This window comes from Hemicordylus capensis, chromosome 9, assembly GCF_027244095.1.
Source record: "Hemicordylus capensis ecotype Gifberg chromosome 9, rHemCap1.1.pri, whole genome shotgun sequence".
Taxonomy (NCBI): domain Eukaryota; kingdom Metazoa; phylum Chordata; class Lepidosauria; order Squamata; family Cordylidae; genus Hemicordylus; species Hemicordylus capensis.
The window spans coordinates 30,210,552-30,234,596 of record NC_069665.1 but is presented as its reverse complement, the minus strand read 5'-3'; the positions used below and the strand labels follow the sequence as shown (position 1 = coordinate 30,234,596).

At 52.5% G+C, this 24,045-nt stretch overlaps 1 protein-coding gene across 1 annotated transcript in view; it reads right to left on the bottom strand.

Annotated features, from left to right (window-relative positions):
- The window catches only part of ZNF469 (zinc finger protein 469), a 59,986-nt gene that overhangs the window by 24,500 nt on the left and 11,441 nt on the right, over positions 1-24,045 (bottom strand). The window lies entirely within an intron of this gene.

Sequence of the window (24,045 nt, the reverse complement as noted above, 5' to 3'; positions counted from 1 at the left end):
GCCAACCAACTCATTAGGAGCCCTTCAGCAAGTCTCCATCTTTCTCACTCTGACCTACCTCCCAGGGTTGATGTACATGAAATAGTCCTTAAGCTAGGGTCTGTCTTTTGAGCTTATGCTCCTCTGTAAAGCACTATGTACACTGATATGATAAAATCACTAGGATTTCTGTAGATGGAGGAAAACAAAGGCTATCTAGATGGATAGTTAAGGTAGGAAGGAACGGAGGGAAGATGCAAGGAAGGAAGGAAAACAGACATACAGTGAGAGAAAGAGATGCGAGGAAGGACGGAGAGAGAGAGAGAGAGATGCAGGGGAGGAGGACAGACAGACCACAGGCAGACTGACAATATGGCAGCTTCCTATGGCAAGCAAAGAGTGGCTATCCATGCCACCTCCAGCTGCATGGCCGCGTTCAAATCTGAGCTGCAGCTTCCCACATCCAAACCCAACTCTCCAATAGTAAGAGACCAAACTTCTCAGGAAGAGAATTTTCAGCGCGTTTGGGGAGGGGGTCTTCCTAAGCTGCCGATGCTCCTCCAGTTATTAGCCATTGCTTAAAGTTAGCTCTTTTCTTGGATCACGTGCTCCTAAAAAGCAAGATTAATTAGCTTTTCTGTTGTGGCTTCATTAGCCCATTAATTATTCTGTCCCAGAAATTTAGTTCAGAACATTATCAGCTGCTTTTTTTTAATTTTTTTTAAGTTTTCAATTAAAAACGATTACAGTTTGGTCTACAAAAGAAAAGTTGATTCCCTTTTTGTTAAGCCTTTGCTTATTAAGCAGGATAGCAGCTGGGCAGAACGCACAGCATATGTGTGGCTAATTCTTCGTTTCCACCTCAGCCACCCTCTGCCCGGCTTCTCTCATTCCACCACTGAACCCTTTTCAGTTCTTTTCACGAAATGTGCAGGGGGCAGGCGGGTAGCAGTTCATGCAAGAGTCCTGAAGATGGAGCCAAAGCTGTCCAAATTGAATTTCCTGCGGTCCAGAGTTCTGGTAAAAGAGGAAGGAATCCAGGCAGAGGAGGTGGGTGAGTTCTCACACCTCCCTGGAGCTGTCCACTGACAGCAGAATGTTTAACTGGCCTCTTGACTGACCCATCAGCTCAACTGAAACAAACAGTGCCAAAGCCTCAAGAGAGGAACCTTTTTGAAAAATGGAAAGATGGTGTGGCCATGTTAACCTTTCTATCCCTTTAAGTTCAAGAGTAGGACCTCTGCTTTGCCTGCAGAAGGTCCGAGGTTCCATCCCTGGGAGCCTCACCAGGTAGGGCTGGGAGAGACGCCCGCCTGAAACCCTGGAGAGCCACTGCCAGTCAGTGTAGACATTACTGAGCAAGAGGGATGAAGGGCTGGACTCAGTAGGAAGCAGCTTCCTGTGTTCTTACTTCAGTAAAATTCTTACTGCGTTACTATGTTCTTACTACCTAATTCTGCAATTAGGTAGTTGATGTGGATATTAGGTGATGGCCCAGTGATTTGACAGTTTTGACTGCATAGATTTTGTTCCTTTTCAGTAAAGTTTTTATTTGATGTTTTTTAATCTTTGGACTTCTTTGTTAAATTAAAGAAAAGTTCAAGAGAAGTATTTTCACGAAACAGAATGAAACCAACAAGCAAATGGGTTTCCTCAAGACTGGGGCGTATGTATCCAGACTTGGCAGAAGAAGCATCAGCCTTCTCCTGTCCGTCTCCTGTTCCTGTTCAGCTTTACTGTGTGAGAGAGAAAGTCCGTGACTGGTTTTGTTTAGATTATATGAAAAGCTATTTTTAAAATTAACCACACATGCAAGGGGGAAAAAATAACTGATTAATTAATCCGCTCAAGTGAAATAAATGTGCACATTACCAAAACCTCAATATGGGAACCTTTTTGAGAAACTGGAGGATGAGTGCGACCACTTGAATTAATAAAGGCAACCACCCTTTATTAGAAGGAAAGGTCCACATTTAACATTTCCCCTTCGTTTCCTGCTACTGCATCACACCAGGACTCTCGGTTCCAAGGATTAAAATTTGCTTTCATTATTTAACCTACGAAAGCCGGGATTCCCAACCTTGAAGGACTACAACTCCTATCATCCCTTGCCACAGCAGCCTTCGGTCATTGTTCTCCCGATGTTCTGCCACTGCCCCGATGGCCTTCAGCCACTGTGGCTGGGGATGATGGGAGTTGTAGTCTGACAACATCTAGGGATGCAAGGTTGAGAATCCCTGGACTAAAGTCTCAGTAAATTAACCTCATGGCGAGGCAGATCAAGGCTTTTAGCCCCCAGAAATTACACTTCAGTGTGTGGTTAGAGAGACCCCCCTGATCCACACCATGACCTCTAAGCATTCATGCCCAATATTTGCCCATTATAAAGGAGAGAGTTCCCCTCCACCCTGAGGAATGATTGTAACGACATAAGCAGAGCTCCAGTGGATCACCTGGCAGGGGAAGAAGGCAGGCTCGAGATTCCATTCTCTTCCTCCCTGCCAAGAGTTGCTGTCGCACGGCCCTTCAGCTGGGCAATATCTCCCGCCCAGCCCCGAGCAGAGGCGGCCTGCCAGCTCCGTCCCGTGAACGCCCCGGTCCCTACGAGCCCGCTCCCGCGGCCAGCCCTGCCGAACGTGGCTGGAAGTTCCGCTCGGCAGCCAAAGCAAGCACCTCCTGCCACCGCCTCCCTCCGCTTTGCACTCGGACTCTGCACATTCCCCGAGTCCTAGTCTGCAGGGCACCCCGGAAAGAGCCGCCGCTTGCCAAGTGCCAGTGATGCTGCCAGGGTGGTGAAGGGGGCTGCCCGCTGCACGGCAAGGGTGGCGCCAGTGAGCCTGGGGTGTGGGTGGGCTCATCGGGGGGACCCAGCCCAGAGCCTTGGCAGGACCCCGGCCAGCGGAGAAAGGCAGGTCCAAGCTGGAGGTCATAACGAGGCCCAGGACCGGAGAGCAGAGCTGTCTGCACAAAGCCCGGCACAGAGAGACGAGTCAAAGCCAGTTTGCAGAGGAGAGGAAGGTGCCCAGGGCCATGCGGGCTCCTCGGGATAACACAGGCCAGGACCTCGGCTCAGCTGGTTAGCAACCTACTTTTGTGTTGGGGCTTCTGGGAAGCTGGGGCAGCCAAGTCACGTCCTCACCCCCCCCCAGCCCCCCGTCTTCTCCTTGCAGGCCATGCTGCTGGTGACCTACGCAGGCAAATCCACCTCAGCATAGCCCTTGATGGTGCAGCCTGCAGAAAGGGTCCGCCTGAGACCCTCCTTTGCCTTGCATCCAAAGAAGGAAACGAGCACATGGCGCAAAGGTCTGTCAGCCAATCGTCAAGACTCAAACAGAGGCACACAGATGATTTCTCAAACAGAACATGTGACAGCAATTAGGTCGCCTTTCCTCCCCCCCCCGCCCGCCCCCGTTTTGGGGCAAGGAGCTCTTCGTCCAGGCCGCCGCCGCCGCCGCTGTCCATCAATGAACGAAAGTGTGAATCGTAGCTCTGTCTAGGAAAACACTTCTCGCCGCGAGTAAACACACCCGCACACATGCCGTAAACTGGCCAGGCGGCGAGCTCCAGGCCCGGGCACAGCAGCACAGACCCAGCCTTTCATAACATCACTATCTCCCAACAATGGCACGCCACAGACTGGCCTGAACCAAAGGTCCCGAGGAAGGGAAATGCTGGACATGCCTGGAGTTTTTGAAAACAGGCTCCGTCCGCAAGAGCGAGCGGCGGAATAAACCCGATATTCATCGGCCAGACAAGCCAAGCCTGTGTTGGGCTGGGTGGGGGCTCTCTCCCCGCTGAATCAAGTCCCCGCCCTTGCAGCCCTGCGTGTTTTTCTTCCATCTGCTGAAAAATGAAAATGGGATATTTCGGAGGGCTGGAGAAGAGCGACTGTGCAAACACTTCCCTCTGGCTGCCACCATGCGAGCTGGAGAAGTATTTTCGGAACAACAGCGACTCTCTGTTCCAGCCCGCTGAGCCGGACGTGAGATAATAAAGGGCAGATTTGCAAGGTGCCGTGTGGGGACCACTGATGATGAGGTTGTGACCTGGGTCACAGTGGGAGCATTCCTGGTTTCCAGAAAGGTACATCTGGGGGAAGAATGGGGGATTCGGCCTCCCTTTGAGCACAAAGCATTAGTTAATGGCAGCAGAATTAGAACCACCACTGTCTATCCGGGGTTATTAGCCATAATGCCAAAATGGAGCCTCCAAGTTCAGAGGCAGTATACCATTGAATACCAGTTGCAGTGGAGTCACAGCAAGAGAGGGCAATTCTCCTCGTGATTTGCTTGTGGGTTTCCTGGAAGCGTCTGGTGGTGGGATGCTGGACTAGATGGACCTTTGATTTCATGCAGCAGCGGCCTTATTAAGTTCTTCACCCTCAACTTATTAAAACAGGCCTAGTTTGATGTAAAGCAGGGGTTTTCGACCTTGGGTCCCCAGATGTTCCTGGACTACAACTCCCATCATCCTTTGGTTATTGTGGTGGGGGTGATGGGAGTTGTAGTCCAACATCTGGGGAACCCAGGTTGGTTACCCCTGATATTATAAAGGACTATGTTGCTATTTTATTTGTTTCTTTATACATACATTTATATCCTACCCTTCCTCCAAGGAGCACAGAGCAGTGTAAATGGTCATGTTTTCTTCTCACAACAACCTTGTGAGGTAGTCTAGGCTGAGAGAGAAGTGGCTGGCCCAGAGTCACCCAGTGACTTTCATGGCGAATGGGGATTTGAACTCAGGTCTCCCTGGTCCTCGTCCAACACTCTAACCACACTGGCTCCATGGCTGTTGTCTCCATGGCTGTGGCTCTCCCTACCAGAGCAGAGCCCCACCCGACTATGAGTGGCTGGTACTGCTTTTCTGCAAGCTATTCCACAGTGCCAACATTTCAGCCAACACTTGGCTCCCCTTTGGGCTGATTCTGAATTCTCTGCTGGGCGCTTTCCAGATCAGACCCTGCAACGGGGTCTTGCCGTATCTTGGAAATCTGCTTCCACACTTCCTGCATCATGACACCGCAGTCCCTACACGGAGAGCAGGGTGCCGTTCAGATTTCCAATGCCATGTTTTGAATTTAATCGCTGCGATTTAGCGCTATGAGGTCATATACCCAGCGTAAAAAAAACTGCTGTTTTTCCGCGTTGTTGGTTTCCACGAGACTGCTCCCCCTGCTGTTTACGTTTCGAATGCGACTTGCCTGAGATCTACGGCTTGATCCTGGATCATAGGAAGCTGCCATATACTGAGTCAGACTATTGGTCTCTCTGGCTCAGTATTGTCTTCACAGACTGGCAGCGGCTTCTCCAAGGTTGCAGGCAGGAATCTCTCTCAGCCCTGTCTTGAAGATGCCAGAGAGGGAACCTGGAACCTTCTGCTCTTCCTAGAGCGGCTCCATCCCTTAAGGGGAATATCTTGCAGTGCTCACACTTCTAGTCTCCCATTCCTATGCAACCAGGGTGGACCCTGCTTAGCTAAGGAGACAAGTCATGCTTGCTACCACAAGACCAGCATCTTGTGCATGGTTACTTAAGAGGTAAGCCCCATTATGCTCCATGGAGCTTACTCCTTTGTAAAGAAGTGCAGGCTTAGTTAGGTCTCACTGTCCCAGTGGCCACATCAAGGTTCTCCTTCGGCTCATGTCCACGCTGCAGACCCGCAAAGCATGACAGGGCATTTTATTACCATTATTTCCGCTCTTTTTTGCCTTTTTGTTTTGTGTTTTGCAGCCTCCGGGAGCCTAACCCCACTTCCCATTCACTTAATGCTCCATTATCAAGAACGGAACCCCCGTGGAGAATGGGGTTCCCTGCATAATTAATGACAGGGAGTCCCCACTGAAAAGTTCTGGTTCTTTTCAAAGGGCCATAGGAATGTATGGAATTTCCAAATGGCTATTGGCTATTTGGAAATTCAATACATCCCATGGCCATTTGGAAGGAAGTCCATTGGAAGCTGCTTTCTACTGAGTCAGACTCTTGGTCCATTGAGCTCAGCATTGTCTACCCAGACTGGCAGCAGCTTCTCCAAGGTTGCAGGCAGGGGTCTCTCTCAGCCCTGTCTTGGAGAAGCTGCCACGGAGGGAACTGGGAACCTTCTGAACACAAGCAGGCAGGTGCTCTCCCTTAGCTATGGCCCTACCCCCTAAGGGGAATATCTTGCAGTGCTCACATGTAGTCTCCCATTCAAATGAAAACCAGGGTGGACCCTGCTTAGCAAAGGGGACAGTTCATGCATGCTCCCACAAGACCAGCTCTCCACCCACAACTCTATGGTAACAAGCAAACAAGGACGCACGGCTGCTGGAGCCACAAGCCAAGCACATGCCTCGGTTATTCAATTACGCTTTTTTGCTCCCAAGAGATGAATGCGTCCGGCGGGAGGGAAGTTTCTGTGCACAGCAGCTGCAGGAGCAAGGAGGAGAGAGCCCATGGAGGAGCTCCTGCTGCCCGGCCTCCTGCTCCAACCCTGACATCTTGTCAACCCTCTAATCTTCCTCTCCGCACGATGCTAAATTGAGAATGATAAAGAGCACCCAAAGCAGAAGCATTTGACAGAAGCAGGCTTTCCCCAAAAGCCAACATTTCTTCCATGCAGTCAGACAGTGATGAAGACCCTCTTTCTACTTTGGGCAAAAGTTGTCTCTGTGCACAAATTAATTACGCTGCTCTCTCATCCCGGCGACCCTCAAGACTTCTGCAAATGCTCAGCGCTGCCTGCCCACTCTGCCCGGAAAGGCACACAGCTGTAACACCAGACTCCGTCCTTCCCAGTTCTGAATGTGGCCTCCTGACCATGTCACCTCCGCTGAGGTTTCCCCGAGCAATATGAATGGCATTTGCAACCAGCTGCCCAAGCAGCCAGCTCATTCGGCTGAAGGAGAGCTGGAAGGTTGCTCCTTGGTGCATTGGCAGCCAACGGAACTGCTCACACGTCAGGAATGAAGGGTCAGAGATCCCCGGGGGCAGAGCACACCTGGGGGGGGGCTCCTAGGGGGAGTGAATGAAGGGTGTGGCAGGATTGTCCGTCCACGCAAAACCCGAAGGCAGGGACATCTGATCAAACAATTACTGAGATTAACTGAATTAAAAAACAAACACACTTTAATCTAAAATGGTGACCTCATTAATTCTCGAGCCACTCTTTGAATGCAGTACGGCTTTCAACGTAAGAATGAGAAGAACTACAGGCTGGAAGCACCATCTTAGCAGAGGCCTCCCCCTTCGGCTTACATGTAGGTGGGAGGACCTTTTCTAAGACGATAGGAACGTAGGAAGCCGACTTCTACCAAGTCGGAGCCCTGGTCCATCAGTATTATCGTCTGCACGGACTGGCAGCAGCTTCTCCAAGATTTTGGGCAGGAGTCTCTCCCAGCCCTACCTTGGAGAAGCTGCCAGGGTCTGGACTGGGAACTTCCTCATGCCAAGTAGATGCTCTACCACTGCGTTACAGACTCCACACCCCCCCCCGAGGTGCTCTGACCCCTGGACTTTGAAGTCTGGGGCCTCCACATCCCTGGGGCCCCCCAAATCCTCTTTAGTCTGTCCTGGGAGGTGCTGTTTGTGCCCTCAAGAACCTACGTGTTAAAAAACGATGCTGAACTTGCCGTGGGGGGCCTCCAAAGGCCTTTAGGTCTCCAGGCTCCAAAATTACCTAGGTGCACCTCTGCACACACACACACACCCCATCCAAAAGTAGCATACATGGGTCTCCCATCCAGACACTGAGCACAGCAAGACCTGCGTAGCTTCCACAAGGTGGCTTAGACCATGTCATACACAGGTAGCATCTAAAAGCAAGAAAAGTAGACTCCTACGCAAAGCCAACAGCTGGCGTGGCCAAGGCATCGACTCATACTCAGATGATGAGTCAGCGATGACGTCTTTATTCAAATGCCAGCCCAGTATAGGTGTCCACAGATGGGCAGTCCAAAGCAGATGCACAGAAGGAGAGTTAGCTAGAGGAAACGGCAACACACACACACACACCGCCCCGTTCTGGGACTTCTCTTCCTCTCGCCCCCGTCTCCCTCTCTCTTGTTGAGTGCCAAAGTTCAGTGTGAGATTCGGAGAGCCAAGCGCAAGATCCCTGGAAAGCCACCGTGGAGCCCAGCAGATGTGCTCCAAATCTGCTGTTGCAGCAATTACAGCCCCCAAACTTAGAAAACAGAGGAAGTACATGGTGTAGCTGACTGTTTTGGGAAGAGGACTTGTAATTGCAGTGGGACGGTAGAACTCCACCACTGGCTGGCCGGCCAGCTGACTAGAGGACTACAGCTCGGTGCAAAAGTCGGGTGGTCACCAGAGACATCCTAACATTCGCACAAGAGAGATTCCAAAGAGTACACCGTGCCTTGGCATGGCCATTCTTTGAGGTCTCCTTTTCACTCTGAAACAGCTTTTCTCATGCAAGTCAGATATGCATGTTTTCCCTGGTCTTGTGAATGTGTGTTCAGGTTCTGAACAACCTGTGTGAAGCTCATAAGAAGCTGCATATACTGAGGCAGACCCTTGGTCCATCTGGCTTAGTATTGTCTACCCAGACTGGCAGCGGCTTCTTCAAGGTTACAGGCAGGAGTCGCTCTGAGACCTATCTGGAGATGCTGCCAGGGAGGGAACTTGGAACCTTCTGCATCCAAGCATGCAGATGCTCTTCCGCTGAGCTACAGCCCCATCCCTTCAGGGGAATATCTTGCAGAGCTCACATGTAGTCTCCCTTTCCAATGCAAACCAGGGTGGACCCTGCTTAGCAAAGGGGGCAATTCATGCTTGCTATCACAAGACCAGCCCTCCTCCCCTGAGGCACCTGGTCCAAATGTTTCAAGCCCAAATCTTTGCCCTTGATCTGGAGAGCTGGGAATCCGTTCACACACCTGGGCTAAGGTGTGCACACCAACGGCAAGGTGACGAGAGAGAGGAAGACTCCAAACCATCAGCTCTGAAGCCTGAGCTTTGATCCCCTCCCTGCTCAGTCTCATGGTCTGCTGCACAAGGTAGCCAAGTCACAGAGACGGCTGCAAGTGACACTTTGCCAGACCAGCTTCCTGAATTGTTTTGAGTTTATTTTAAAACAAAATTATACCTCGCCTTGCAGTTGGCCAAGACTCCCCAGGTGGCTCCCAGGTGACAAGGACAACAACACAGCGTCAAAACGCCATAATGCACATTTTAAAAAACCCACCCCAAACCTTAAAAAACAAACAACAGCGGCACCAACAAAAACCCACACCGACATGAACAAAAGAAGTCTGCTAAAGCTTGCAATCCCTAGCAGCCTCCGCATGAAAAGGGAAAGGCCCAGTCACAGCGCAGGCAACTAAAATGGTTTGGGCCGGGTGCCTGAACGTTTGCCAAGCCGGTGCCCAGCAAACAAGCCCGTGGAAGGCTCCTGCAAGTTCCATCCTGGGCCGGCCTGAGGGGCAGAGCTCGGAGAGGGCAGGCGGGCTCCAAGGCGCCGAGGGACTCTGCATCCCGGAGCTGCCCAAGTGTCCTCCTTCCATCAGCCCGGTGGGAGGAGGGCGTGCCGCCCACGCTCCCGAGGGAGGAGCCGATGGAAGGAGGCTGCCACACGCTCCTGCTGGAAGGAGGAGAGGCCACTGGAAGGAGAGGGGTCCCAGCTGGGCGAGGTGAATATTGAGGGTGTGAGGGGTATGTGTGTGCATGCGTTGGCACCGCAGCAAGTGGGGAGGCTGGCCTGTCCCTGGTTGCCCCCTGCACAGCCGTGCAACTCACTGGGTGACTCTGGGCCAGTCACTTCTCTCTCAGCCTAGGCTACCTCATAGGGTTGTTGTGAGGATAAGCAGAACCTTGTTCCCCACGCTGGGCTCCTTGGAGGAAGAGTGGGGGATAAATGCAAACATGAAATAAATGGAGGGAGGGAGGGAGGAAGGACAGGAAGAAGCCTCCTTACATCTGCATGCAATTTGTCCCGGTGTGTCTGCAATGCACACATGCAAGAGCCCAGGTCCAGAGGGCTGCAACCCGGAAACCCGCAGAGACAAACTTGCAACCGTACGGCAAACGCGCTGGGCTACGAGGGCCTTTGTCCGGAGTCCTGTGGGGCCAGAGAGCCAAGGCCACGGCCCATGCGGAGGGCATGGGGCGCCCTGTGTGTGCCGCAAGGGGCGCCTTTGCAGCTGCCCAAACGCAAGACAGCTTGCCCGGCCCACTTCTTCTCCTTCCCACCGGACGGCAACCTGCAGTTTGCTTGAAAGTGGCGGGGAGGGAGGGAGGGAGTGCCCTCGTTTTGGAGCCGGGCACTTCTTTTGATGTCCCACAGCCTCTCTTTGCAGCCAAGATGGGAACCATCTGTGGGGCTTCCAGGGAGGCTCTCCAGCAGCCCGGCTCCCATGGCGAAAGGACGCAGATGTCCCAGCCAAGGCCAGTGCGTGGCGCGCCTGGCCAGGGAGGGTCCCAGCAGCCCCGCCCGCCATCCAAACAACATAAGACAGAGGACTTTGTTTCCTCCGGGTCTATTGACACAGCTGAGAGGAGGAAGAGGAGCCCGTCCTCCGTCCAGAGCGGAGGGCGATTGTGCTCGGATGGGCTCAGCTGCTCCACTGCAGGGCCGGCTGGTCTCTCGCTCTGCCGTAGGCTGCCCCGAAAGAACTCTCTCTCTCCCAGCATCAAAGCGCACAGGACGTCTTGGAGTTCCCACTGGGATCGGTGCAACTGAGGACAGTCCTGTGTGTGTGTGTGTGTGTGTGTGTGTGTGTGTGTGTGGAGAGGGGTGGATGCGATTTAAACAGGCTTCTCACAGGCCGCTCCTGCTCAAGGCCGCAATGAGGCTCTAGGAAGCTGCCGTATACTGAGTCAGACCCTTGGTCCCTCTAGCTCAGTATTGTCTACCCAGACTGGCAGCGGCTTCTCCCAGGTTGCAGGCAGGAACCTCTCTCAGCCCTCTCTTGGAGATGCTGCCAGGGAGGGAACCTGGAACCTTCTGCATGAAAGCAGGTGCTCTTCCCAGAGCGGCCCCATCTCCTGTATCTTGCAGTCTCAAACACAAACCAGGGTGGACCCTGCTTAGCAAAGAGGATAATCCATGCTTGCTACCACAACACCAGCTCTCCTCCAGAGCCACAGAGGCTGGCTGGGCAGACCAAAATGGGTCCCATCTGCTCCAGCCTCCTGTTTCCCACAGAGGCCAATTACAAACTCACAAACAGGGCGTGAACAGCCCTCCCCTGTCCTTGGCCGCCAGTACCCTCCCTCGAGAGGCAGACTGCTCCTGAACATGGAGGCAGGGGCCCAGGCTGGGGATGGCTTTAAGGTCAAGACCACTGCCGGGCACTGAGCCCAGAAACAGCTTGGCAGCCGGTGAAGACCCTTCTAAATGGGCACAATGTGTTTGTGGTGGTCATTCCCATGGCCCCCCTTCCACTCCCCGGGCAGGCCTCAGGGGAACATTGGGTAAGGTTTGGGGGCACACTTAGTTTGCACAGAGTGCACAGAGCACCAGTCAGGCAAGCCACCTAATGGCGCAACGGAGAAATGACTTGACTAGCAAGCCAGAGGTTGCCGGTTCAAATCCCTGCTGGTATGTTCCCCAGTCTATGGAAAACCCCTACATCGGGCAGCAGCGATATAGGGAGATGCTGAAAGGCATCATCTCATATGGCGTGGGAAGAGGCAATGGTCAACCTCTCCTGTATTCTACCCAAGACAACCGCAGGGCTCTGTGGGCGCCAGGAGTCGACACTGACTCGATGGCACAACTTTTCCTTCACCATTCAGGCCCAACAGGACGTCTGCCATGCTCTGCATGGACTGACTGTACACCCGAGCGCGCTTCCCAGAATCCTCAGCAACCCCCAGGGTCCATGGGCAGAGATGCCAATGCAGAAAAGGTTCCCTGAGGCTACTAGGTGTGAGCCCTCTGCCTTTGTCAGTGGGGTGCTGCCCTGCCTTCTCCCCCAGAATCAGACTTCGTGGCAATGCCTCCGTTGCTGTGTGATGCGGGGGCAGCCAGAGGGGTATTTCTTCGTTTAAAAAAAAGTTTGCCTCCAGTTTGCTAGATGAAGACCAAATGCAGAACATTCCTTTATCTCCCTGCCTGAATGGAATGGCACAAGCAAAGCAATAAAATGCATGTTTGATATAAAAAAATAGAGCTGTAAATTTAATTTCCTTTTAAACCATTTGCTTCCACTTAGAACTCAATGGAAAGCCGGGGATGCTGGCAGAAGCGAAGGCCCCATTTGCACAGCCACCAGCCTATAGGAGCCAAGGGGTCCTGCTTCTCAGAGTAGGGATTCCCAACCTTTGGTCCCCAGATGTTGTTGGACTACAACTCCCATCATCCTTAGCCATGCTGGGCAAAGGCCAGTGTGGCAGGGGTAACAGGAGTTGTAGTTTGAGGAGAGCTGGTCTTGTGGTAGCCAGCATGACTTGTCCCCTTAGCTAAGCAGGGTCTGCCCTGGTTGCATTTGAATGGGAGACCAGAAGTGTGAGCACTGGGAGAGACTCCCCTCAGGGGATGGAGCCGCTCTGGGAAGAGCAGAAAGAAGGTTCCAAGCTCCCTCCCTGGCAGCATCTCCAAGATAGGGCAGAGAGAGATTCCTGCCTGCAACCTTGGAGAAGCTGCTGCCAGTCTGTGAAGACCATACTGAGCTAGGTGGACCAAGGGTCTGACTCAGTATGTGGCAGTTTCCTATGTTCCTATCTGGGCACCAGCTAAGGGGAGAGGCCTGATGAAGGCAAGGCACGCTCTGTCTGTAAAGGACACCACCACCTGAGTTGTGCTGCCCCTGAAGTTTTTCACACCCAGCCTTTAGTTCACATCTCCCTCCGAATGGAGGGGTGTGTGTTCACATATTGGCCAAGTTTACCCCAAAGTCCCTGCGAACTCTCGGGGAGCACTTCACACATAGGAACCTAGGAAGCTGCCACATACTGAGTCAGACCATTGGTTTACCTAGCTCAGTATGGTCTTCACAGACTGGCAGCAGCTTCTCCAAGGTTGCAGGCAGGAATCCCTCTCAGCCCGATATTGGAGATGCTGCCAGGGAGGGAACTTGGAACCTTCTGCTCTTCCCAGAGCGGCTCCATCCCTCTATGGGGAATATCTCACCGTGTTCTCACTTCTAGTCTCCCATTCATATGCAACCAGGGCAGACCCTGCTTAGCAAGGGGGATGTCAGGCTTGCAACCACCAGACCAGCTCTTCTCCACGATTCAGGTTTTTCATTGCGTATTAGAGTGTAGCCCGATTTATATCCAGGGTAAAAAAAAAAATCCAGTTTCTTTGCATTGGGTTTGGGGGGCAACTTTGAACTGGCGGTAAAGCCTCGCAGAAACCCCACAGCAGCCTGGGAAAGCAAGGCCTTCTTGCTGTCAGGGAAGCAGGCAACTGTGGTATGAGCCAGTAATGCTCTTCCAGGTGCCATATGGAAGAGATGAGCAGCAACATCCCCAAGACCAGGGGCCAACTCCTTCCAGGCCCTCTCTCGGAGCTGCTCCGAATCTGGGTCCTCCCCAACGAAACCTGGAGCAGAGGGGAAGTATGCAGCCAGGTCCCTGGCAGTTCAAACATCAGGAGAATCCCTGAAATAGAAGCACTTCAAAGGGCCGCAGCTTCCGACCCGATAACATCAGGAGGGAGAATCAAAGGCGGCTTTCCCAGGGCCCTGATACAGGAAAGGACAGAAATAAAAGTTGCTTCCTTTCAAGCTTCCCAGTGGCCTAAAAGAACATCGTAAACTAGATGGGGGTGGGGTCCCCCAGGGATCTCTACTGGGGCCGGTGCTTTTTAATTTATTCATAAATGATCGAGAAGCAGGGGTAAGCAGCGAGGTGGCCCAATTTGCAGATGATACCAAACTCTTCCGGGTAGTGAAATCTCAAACGGATTGTGAGCAGCTCCAAAAGGATCTCTCCAGACTGGGGGAGTGGGCGACAAAGTGGCAAATGCGGTTCAATGTTAGCAAGTGTAAGGTGATGCACATTGGGACGAAAAACCCCAACTTCAAGTATATGCTGATGGGATCTGAGCTGTCGGTGACTGACCAGGAGAGGGATCTCTTGGGGTCGTGGTGGAAAGCTCATCAAAAGTGTCGACTCAATGTGTGGTAGCTGTGAAAAAGTGGATTCCTGTTGTTCCTGTTGCTCCTCCAGTGGTTGGGGTGGGCTGGAATAGCAGCGTCAGGCAGGCAGAGGCAGAGCACCATCCAGAGAGGCCAAGGACCACTCTTCTGGTCAGTCCTCTCTTCTCCGAGGGGGGCGGCAGGCATCCTCCCTAGAAACGGCCTCACAGCACCATTCCCTGTATGCTTACTTGGAAATATGGCCCACGGTGTGCCCAGTGAGGCCTACTCCCGAGTAAGCAGCAGGGCTACAGCATCTGGGGCCCTTTAGTTTGGAAAAGAGGTGACTAAGGGGAGACCTGACAGAGGTGTATAAAACTATGCATGGAGTGCAGAGCGTGGACAGAGAGAAACTCTTCCCCCTCTCTCCCAACACTAGAACCAGGGGTCACCCCATGAAACGGAAGGCTAGGAAATTTAGGACCAACAAAAGGAAGTCCTTTTTCACCTAGCACAGAATTAATCTATGGAATTCCTTGCCATGGGATGTGGTGATGGCCACCAGCTTGGATGCTTTTAAAAGGAGCTTAGACAAGGTCATGGAGGACAGGTCTATCAATGGCAACTAGTCTGGTGGCTGTGGGCCACCTCCAGCCTCAGAGACAAGATGCCTCTCAGTGCCAGATGCAGGGGAGTCACAGCAGGAGAGAGGGCATGCCCCTTTCAACTCCTGCCTGTGGCTTCCAGCGGCATCTGGTGGGCCACTGTGTGAAAGAGGATGCTGGACTGGATGGGCCTCCTTGGGCCTGATCCAGCAGGGCTGTTCTCATGTCAGGGATAGCAGCCTGAAAGCGATTTAGGGAGGAGAGCGGGCCTGACATTTGTTTGGGGCTGGCATGCACTCCAGGTGCCCCACGGAATGAGTGGGGACAGAGCCTATTTTCTGGTCACCCTGCTTGGTTAAAATTGTGAGGGAGGGGGAGATCCACAAGTAGCAAATAATGGCTTTCATTCATAGTCTTAGTTATTTTTAGTGCAGTAAAGGTAAAGTGTGCCGTCGAGTTGGTGTCAACTCCAGGCAACCACAGAGCCCTGTATTTTTCTTTGGTAGAATGCAGGAGGGCTTGACTATTGCTGTCTCCCACGCGCAGTATGAAGATGCCTTTCAGCACCTTCCTATATTGCTGCTGCCCGATCTAGGACCAGCGGGGATTCGACCTGACAACCTTCTGCTTGTTAGTCAAGCATTTCCCCACTGACCTCAGTCCCTACACACCAAGTCAGGAGGTGTTGGAGTTGTGCACCTCTGAATTAAAACCACCATGGGAGCTTACTAGGCAAGGCCATAAATCAGCCCATACAGGATGAAAACAATCTCCGTAATTCAGAAAGCAAGATTAGACACCACCCAGACAGGTGAAAAGTGGCAGGGGTCGGCGGGGAGAACAGAAACCTCAACAGATCTTGCTGAACACCCCACCTCTCTCAAATTAGCTTTTGGCCCACGCTGGTTCACTGTAGGAAGGGTGGTGGTGGTTTGATGTACCTCCACCAACTTCTCCATGTAAGTTGGCCCTCAGCCCAAAGTTTTGCTGCGAGAGATCAGACTGGAGAAGCATATTGCTGAGGCTTTCTGTCCTACTTGGAAAAGATCTGAAGAAATAAGTGCTGCACACACAAGGGAAGCCTACTCCCAACTGCAAATCACCTCCAGGAAAACTCCCCTATCACTGGAGAGGACCTCAGCTCAGGGGTGGAGGAATCTGACCTTCAATAATGAACGACAAATTGGAGGTTTGCTCCACAGACCCAGCCAGGATGACTCATCCAGTACCCTGCAAGGGGGCAAGTTTGCAGGCTGGATACTAATTAAAGGGCCAAGAAGAAGAAACAGCAATGCTTCTTCCTTCCAGGAGGACTTGGGCCAGGAACCCACTTTTTGGCTGGGTTAAGACTGCTACTTATTCTCTCCAGTTACACAGTTCACATAGACCCAGCCAGTTGAGACAGCAATGGGGAAGCATCGCGGTCAGTGCTGGACAATTCAAAAGGTGCAGAAGGGCCCAGGTTCAATCCCTGGCAGCATCTTCAGGTAGGGATGGGAGAGATCCCTGCCTGGAACCTTCAGTCCCTGGCAGTTCCCAGCAGGGCTAGGAAAGACGCCTTCCTGAAACCTCAGAGAGCTGCTGCCAGTCAGTGTAGACAAATACTGGACTAAATAGACGGATGGTCAGACTCAACATAAGACAGCTTCCTGTGTTTCTATGCGATGCCACCACTAAAAAGGTCCTGCCTCTGGTACCTGCCAAATAAGCTTGTCTTTACCTGTCTTGCAACTAATTTTGCACATATATGAAGCTCGGGACGCTTTCCGGATTGCAAGCCTTACACCGCAAAAGGCGGTGTGTAAACTGCAATGTTCTGTGGTGCCGAATTTAAACCGCATTAGAGATCCGTTGTAAGGGGGCAAGCCTCCTACAATGGGCAAATACAGCTATTTTTTTGCAACGCAGATGCAACGTTATAGGGCTGCAATGCAGCAATAAAATCTGAATGAGGGTGTCGGAAATATGAACGGCACCTTCCTTACAACGCAGGGGCTGCAATGTTAAAACACAGGCAGTACGGAAGCACACTTCAGGGGCCCCTTGCGACACTGTGATGATCATGTGCCATCTGGAAAGCGCCCAGGTGAATTGCACCTTGAAAGCAGGCCTCTCTGCCTGCCTCCCTGTTCAAATCCGGTTCCTTTTCTTGAGATGCCTCCATGGCTGAGCTCACTGTCCTCTCTCTCTCTCTCTCTCCACCCCACACTGAGCTCATCTCCTTCCACGGACTCCTGTGTCTCTTGGAGGTATGTTATCCATGCCGCAGAATAGGTAGACCAGACAGCATCTCAGTATTAAATACCTCATATGAAAAACAGATGCCCGGTGTCCTGTAAGAAATCAAAGCTGACAACGGGGCGCGGAGGGGGCAACCGGTGTAAGTCGGGGCACTGGAGGGAAGGCATGGACTCCTTCAACAGGGGCTACTGTTGAGATCACCCCAGGGACGTGGCTAGAAAACTGAACGAGCCTTCTGTATATCCCGGCAAAAGAACAGCCATGACAGGAGCTGTGAGGACCGCCAATAATCAGACACTCGCCCATAATTAATGTTTTCCATTCGCATTATAGAAATGATAACTGCATACAGAGTGGTTACCTAGGGAGCCCTTCATTCTGGCTTGTTTAAAGTGATCACAGGCTGCTTTTAAACACATGCATGCATGCATCCGACTGTGATCCCCTGAAAGGTTTGGGGGCAGGCCCTTCCGCCTCCCAGATAAGAGCAGATTCTGTTCCCTCCTCTCTCTCCCAGACAGCGAACCAGCCAGGGGATCGGGCAGGCCAAACCGCTCTAAGGAACTGTCAGCTTGCGGAGGAAACGCTGGTGAGAAAGCAAATGCTAATGCTCAGCGGCAATGGCAAATTGCTAATCAATCAGAAAAATAAATAGGAGTTGCACGAAGCTGAAGGGGAGAAGCGTCCTCTAAACTGAGCATCTAGCATTGAAATCACACACTGGTTTTTATACAGGACTTTCCCATGTTGCTCCTTGGGGACCCGGAAGTCAATGGACTGCACAAAGCAGGCCGTTAAAAGTGCCAGGCGCTGGAGGTGGGAAAAGCCGGCTGCGGAAGATGGAGTCTTAGGAAGGGGGTCGGAAATAAAACTGCTAATATCATGATCTTGCCCTTATACTAATCTATGGTGCAGCCACACTTGGAGCACCGCGTACAGTTCTGGTCACCATATCTTAAGGAGGACATCATAGAACTGCAGAAGAGGGCAACCAAAAACAACCAGGGGGGTTCCGAACCTGTTTGGCTCTTCTAGGAATAGAACGCTGAACAGGTTTGTGCACATCCCTACCCCTAAGCTAGGGGTGACCTTAGAGCAGGACTCAACTTACTCGGGGGTCTCAATCCACTAGCTGACGACTAGTGTTGGATTTGGACGAGTGAGACCTGGATTCAAATTCTGACTTGGCTCCTGGCAGGGCAAGTGGGATAGAAACGAAACCAAGAAGTGGTCAGGATGGTGGTGCTCCAGTTTGCTGTCGCTTTTTGCCTCAGTGGGCAAGCAAGAGACGCCCTGGTCTTTCCACATTTCCCCTCCAAGCCATTTTGGCAGGACAAGTGAATTGCAGCCGTTCCGGGGCTGGAGAGAAGCTCAGTCCTGAGAACCGGGTTATTATAGCTCTGTAGGGACCTTGCTTGCAACATAAAAGCGATTCCATGAAAGCAGGAGGAGGACGTTTTAACTGACTCCCTCCGCCTGACAGCTTTAACGGGTTTGGTCTTCTTAAAGCCTCACATGGGAAGAAGGTCAAGGCAAGGAAATGACCAAATCAAGGTAGACCATGTGAGCTCTGGCGAAACGTCTGATGGAAATATGCATTATTAGACAGACAGGAAAGAGAGAGGATATATTAAGAACTTGCTGTCAGACTGTGACTTATGGCTCCTTTTAATACTCTGCTTCTCGGCTGACAGAAACCATCAGAGCCCAGAACTCAAAGCAAACCATCTCAGATTGTCTCCCTCGGATCCAGAGATTGCTGTGCTAACCCTTTGCAAATCCCTCAAACAAACAAGCAAATCCTCCTCTTCAGCCCAACACAAGCCTGGTTGCATATCAACAGCACCCGCCAAGCGGCACGCATGAACTACACAAGCAGGGAACAGTGGCTGTGCTTCCCCTCCAGGAGTCAGAGAAAGAAAATTAGTTAAGGTAATAACTTCTATTGGATCCCTTAGTACAGTATATGCAAGGTTTAGGGTTACACCGAAGTCTTCATCCAGAAGGTTTGCAATGCAGCTACATATCAGGCCTATGAAAGGAGCCACTTCAGATAGTGGCTTCACAGAGCCTTTGGTTGCTCTACTGCAGAGGTCCCCAACTTCAGATGTTGCTGAACTACAACTCCCATCATCCCCAGCCACAATAAACTGTGGCTGGGCATGACGGGAGTTGTAGTTCAGCAACATCTGGAGGAACATAGGTTGGGGACCTCTGCTCTACTACTTCTTCAAAGTAAGAAATTAAAAATGGACACGCTGATATCTCTTATTCCAGTTCCTGCCTTTGGATTATGCACATTTCTGAGTCACACAAGACTCTTCACCTAGTAGCACAGAAAAGTAGCTAGCCAGCTCCATGCCCTTCCCTCCCTGAACTTTCTTTGCCTCCCTTTAGTAATGCCAGACCTGACCACCAACGGAATGGGTGGCAAGTGGCTGGTGCATTGGATGAGCATCTAACCAACTCCTTGCAGACACCGAAATAAATTGTGCAGTGCGGGTGTTGAAAATACCAAATGCCTCGACCAGCAGGGGTTGTAAATCTGAGCCATTACATGTCTGAGAGGGAGGAGAGCTGGTCTTGTGGTAGCAAGCATGCAAAATAAAATAAAATAATAATAAAAATTGTCCCCTTTGCTAAGCACGGTCTGCCCTGGTTGCATTTGAATGGGAGACTTGATGCGTGAGCCCTGAAAGAGATTCCCCTCAGGGGATGGAGCCGCTCTGGGAAGAGCACCTGCTTGCGTGAATTAGGGATGTGCATGAACTGCAGTTTGAGAACTTTGGGGGAATGGGGACTTTAAGAAAAAGGAGAGCAGCTTCTTACTAGCTTCCTGCTCAGGCATCCCCATAACCCCCATTCTGCGCCAGCACACAAACATGGTGTCCGTGCACATGCGCAGGTGCCATTTACGTGGTCGGCATGGTGTTTTCATAAAGTTCTTGGTCTCCCAGTTTCCAAAAAGTGCTCGGACGGCAGTTCGGACTGAGGTTTGTGCACATGCCTAGCTTGCATGCAGAAGGCCCCAAGTTCCCTCCCTGGCATCTCCAGTAGAGAAGCTGCTGCCAGTCAGTGTGGACAATACTGAGCTAGATGGACCAAGGGTCTGACTCAGTCTCAGTATAAAGCAGCTTCCTAGGTTCCTGTCTTCCTGTGACCAGAAAAACCAGCTGGCTTGTTGGTCTAGGGCGGCGTTCCCAGCGGCCGCCAGACTACAACTCCCATCACTCCCAGCATTTTGCCTTGCAAGTGGCAGCAAGCCCGGTCCCCGCCCGCCTCCCACACTGGGCTTGCCCCACGCTTTGGCTCCTCAGGCCCCCGCCTTCCCACCCAGCAGCCCCCATCCACACATTGTCTTAATCAGAGGCTGCCGCAGAACAGATGTCTAATCCATTCCGTCTGGGCAGACTGCCGTAGACTCTGGGCTCGCAGAGGGGACCTTGCAAAAGGAGTAGAGAAAGTGCTCCGTGGTGACAGACAGAGACCGAGGCGGCGTCCCCACACACAGTGGGTGGGATGGGAGGCTGTCCCTTTCCAAGAGGAGCATTTCTGCATCCTGGAGGGCACGAGGATCTCCACCCGACTGGCCCTCAGCACCCCCTCCCTGCAAAATGACCCGCAGAACTCGTGGGCAGCGGCCTCTTTCGCCAGTGTGAGCCGGAGTTCCCTTTCAGCTGCCGCCAACCACAGGTTCTGAACATGCACGGAGTGAACTTCAGCAGACCACTGCTTAATGGAGGAGCATCTGCTCTGCATGCAGAGGGTCTCAGGTTTGACACCCGGGCAGCATTTCCAGGTAGGGCTGGGAAAAACCCCTCCTGAAACCTTGGAGGAGCTGCTGCCAGTCAGTGTAGACCAGGCCTGTGCAAACTTGCCCTCCCCCAAGTTGCTTTTGGACTACATCTCCCATAATCCCCAGCCACAGTGGCCAATAACCAGGGATTATGGGAGCTGTAGGCCAACATCTGCAGGATGGCCGAAGTTGAGCAGCCCCGGTGTAGGCAATACTGAGCTAGACGGACCAAGGGTCTGACTCGGTACGGGGCAGCGTCCTGTGTTCCTATTCATGCATCATGCAGGAGGTGGAGCTGAGTCTTTAGCCATGTGTAACAGAAGGCAGGGGCCTCTAGAGAGAAAGAGTTGCCTAAGCTCCTGACTGCTGCCCTTAATAATGACCCTCGCCGGAATCTGACCTCCTCCTGCCCCTCAAATCCTGCACTGCTGCCTCTGATCTTGACCCTCTGACTGAAACCCACGGCAGGCCGGCCTCGGACCCTTCTGTTATCTCTTTGCCTGCTCCGGAACTTGGGCCTTCCCTGGCACTTGAGGACACCCCAGGGTCTCTCCCCACCCTGGACCCAAGGCTGGCTTCCCCAGGTCACAGAACCTGACAGCCTAGAGTTGGCTCCTGCTGAGCTCTGATGCCAGGGGGGTCCACTCACCCTGCAATGGACACCCCCGAGAAAACCAGCCCTTAAGGACCACCCGTGGCACTCAGGACACTCGGTCGGCTGCTGGTTTTGTTTCCGGGCCCTAAAGAGGGGGGTCACCAGCCGTGTTCCCTCTAACAGGGGTTCCCACATCCATCCCCAGCGGCAACAGCCTTTGGCTGGGGATGATGGGAGTTGTAGTCAACAACATCTGGGAATCACAGCTGCAGGGAACCAGGCGGCCACCAGCCACCCGACCCAGCTTGTCAACATCTAGGATGGAAAACCTGCTCGACGCTGAGAAGCCAGGATGGGATTCTAATTACTATTCAACATACTAGCCTATATAAGTACAGCGTAGCCTTCCAAGAAAAGCAGCCGGCGTGGAAGGGGAGCTGTTCCCAGCCTTAAATGCAGCCTCTCTCTCTCCCCGGGAGCCAAGTTCCATCTACGGCAGATAGCAATTTGCCAGCCTCGGTTTGGAGGGCCCCTTCGTTCAGAGCCAGAAGCCGTCGCTTCTGTTGGTAGCCTGCCCCGCCCTGGGCATGATCAGGAGGGCCGAGGCTCCTTCCTTGAGTGGTGTGCCTCAAAGCGCTTTCCCAATGGCCAGGGAGAGATCCACAGGCAGGCAAAAGCAAGCTGCTGGCAAGGGCCCGATCCACTTCACGGCGAGGGGCCCGATTCCTGCACACAAGGGGCTGTGTGCGTCAGGCTCCTGCAAAGGGGTCGAGGGCCACTAGCTCTGAGGGAAAGGCCTGGACTTCGTCTCTCTTTCCCCTCCTTGCAAGGAGGATATCCTTGATTCGAACGGAGGAAGGCCGGGGGTGAGATGGGAGGGATGGTGCATGGAGGCTCAGGCGCTAGGTGTGCACAGTCATCAATGGGGAAGTTCATCGACCCACATGCACTCGCTTGCTTGGACATACATTTCCACTGCAGTTAGAGTCCAAGAATATCTGGGGCTCGGTGCTCCTTGTGACAGGGGTTCCCAGGTGCAGTTGACAACAACCCCCATGAGCCCCAGCTGCAATGGCCAAAGGCCACTGCAGCTAGGGATGATGGGAGTTGTAGTCAACAACATCTGGGTCTCCCTGCTACAGAGAACACTGCTGGGGAACCAAGGCTGGGGAACTTCTACCCTATTATTGTCTAAATAGGCTTAAGTACATAGAACCACTCAAATAACTACATATGATCCCCTCTTTACCCTGGTTTCTCCGCTCCTTAGAGAGGAGAGCTGGGCTTGTGGTAGCAAGCATGACTTGTCCCCTTAGCTAAGAAGGGTCCACCCTGGTTGCATATGAATGGGAGACTAGAAGTGTGAGCACTGGAAAATATTCCCATTAAGAGATGAAGCCACTGCTCTGAGAAGAGCATCAGAAGGTCCCAAGTTCCCTCCCTGGCAGCATCTCCAAGTTAAGGCTGAGAGAGACTCCTGCCTGCAGCCTTGGAGAAGCTGCTGCCAGTCTGTGAAGACAATACTGAGCTGGATGGACCAATGGTCTGACTCAGTATACGGCAGCTTCCTATGTTCCATTTCCCTCCTCTTCCTCTGGTATCTCTGTGTTGCATTACAGACTGCAACTCCCTTGGGGCAGAGACTCTTCTACTCTGCAAAGCACCACAGATGACACTACATCTGTAAAAACCGTATTGTTCTATGGTAAGTGGACCATGAAGTGAATCAGTTTAAAGAATTCTCTTTAAATGTGGGGGGGGGGGAGGAGGCGGCGGCGGCAGGAAAAACAACCCCCTGGATGCCGAGGCGAGCACTGCCACAGCCCAGCCCCAGAAGAGCTCCATTCAAACACCCCGTGAAAGGGCTCGCCCCCCCGCCCCCCCCAATCCACCCTTTGCAATTCATTTAGTGCTTGGCCATGCCCAGGAGCTTTTTTTTTTTTTAAGGTATGCAAGTGCAATCCTCTCCGAGATCCCAACTCTGAAGTACACTGTTCAAGGCTAAATTGCTGCTAAAAAGGCGCATTCTGAAGATTTCTGAAGCACAAGTATGAGTGACATGTTGGTCCCGGGCCAAGCAGGCGAGGGCTGAATGGAAATGGGCAGATCTGGGCTTGCTCCTTCTGCGTTAACAGACAGTTGGCTCCCTTTGGCTGCCGTGAAGGTGATCCGAGCCACTTGGGACCCGGGCATTCCGTGGTCTCCGGAGGAATTTCCTCCTCAAGGCTCGAGCGAGAGCCCCGCACCAATGCGCGGCATGTCACCCAAGCAGCACACTTTGAAAGCTGCCCGCCCTGTGACAGGTTGGCCATTAAGGGCCTAATTGACACGGGCTGGGGGTGAGGATAGGACACTCGTCACAAGGGAGCAGAAGCCACGCGCCTGACTTTCCCAGACAGCCGCTGCAGGGAAATGCTCAAAGGGGCTCTCAGCCATGGGGAATGAATGGGGCCCACAGCTCAGTGGCAGAGGAACAACAACAACAGCAGCAACTTTGTTAGCCGCCCCATAACAAATTGTTCTCTGGGCAGTTTACAACGTAACATTAAAACATCAAGCAAAAACACATAACACATGAAATCACAACACAAAGTGGCGGGGGGGGGGATACAAAATAAAATCAAAAACAATTTTAAAACGTTTTTAAAAAGAAAAGAAGACCCCCCAGCTTTTGTTTTTTTTGTTTCAAACAAGGTCCCCAGGTTCAGTCCGTGGGAGTTATTTGCACTTGGTTTCAGGGTAAACGTTGAGCGAAGCCACTTCGAACTCCACTCGCGCCATTGAGGGAAGCAGCCTCTCCCCTCTG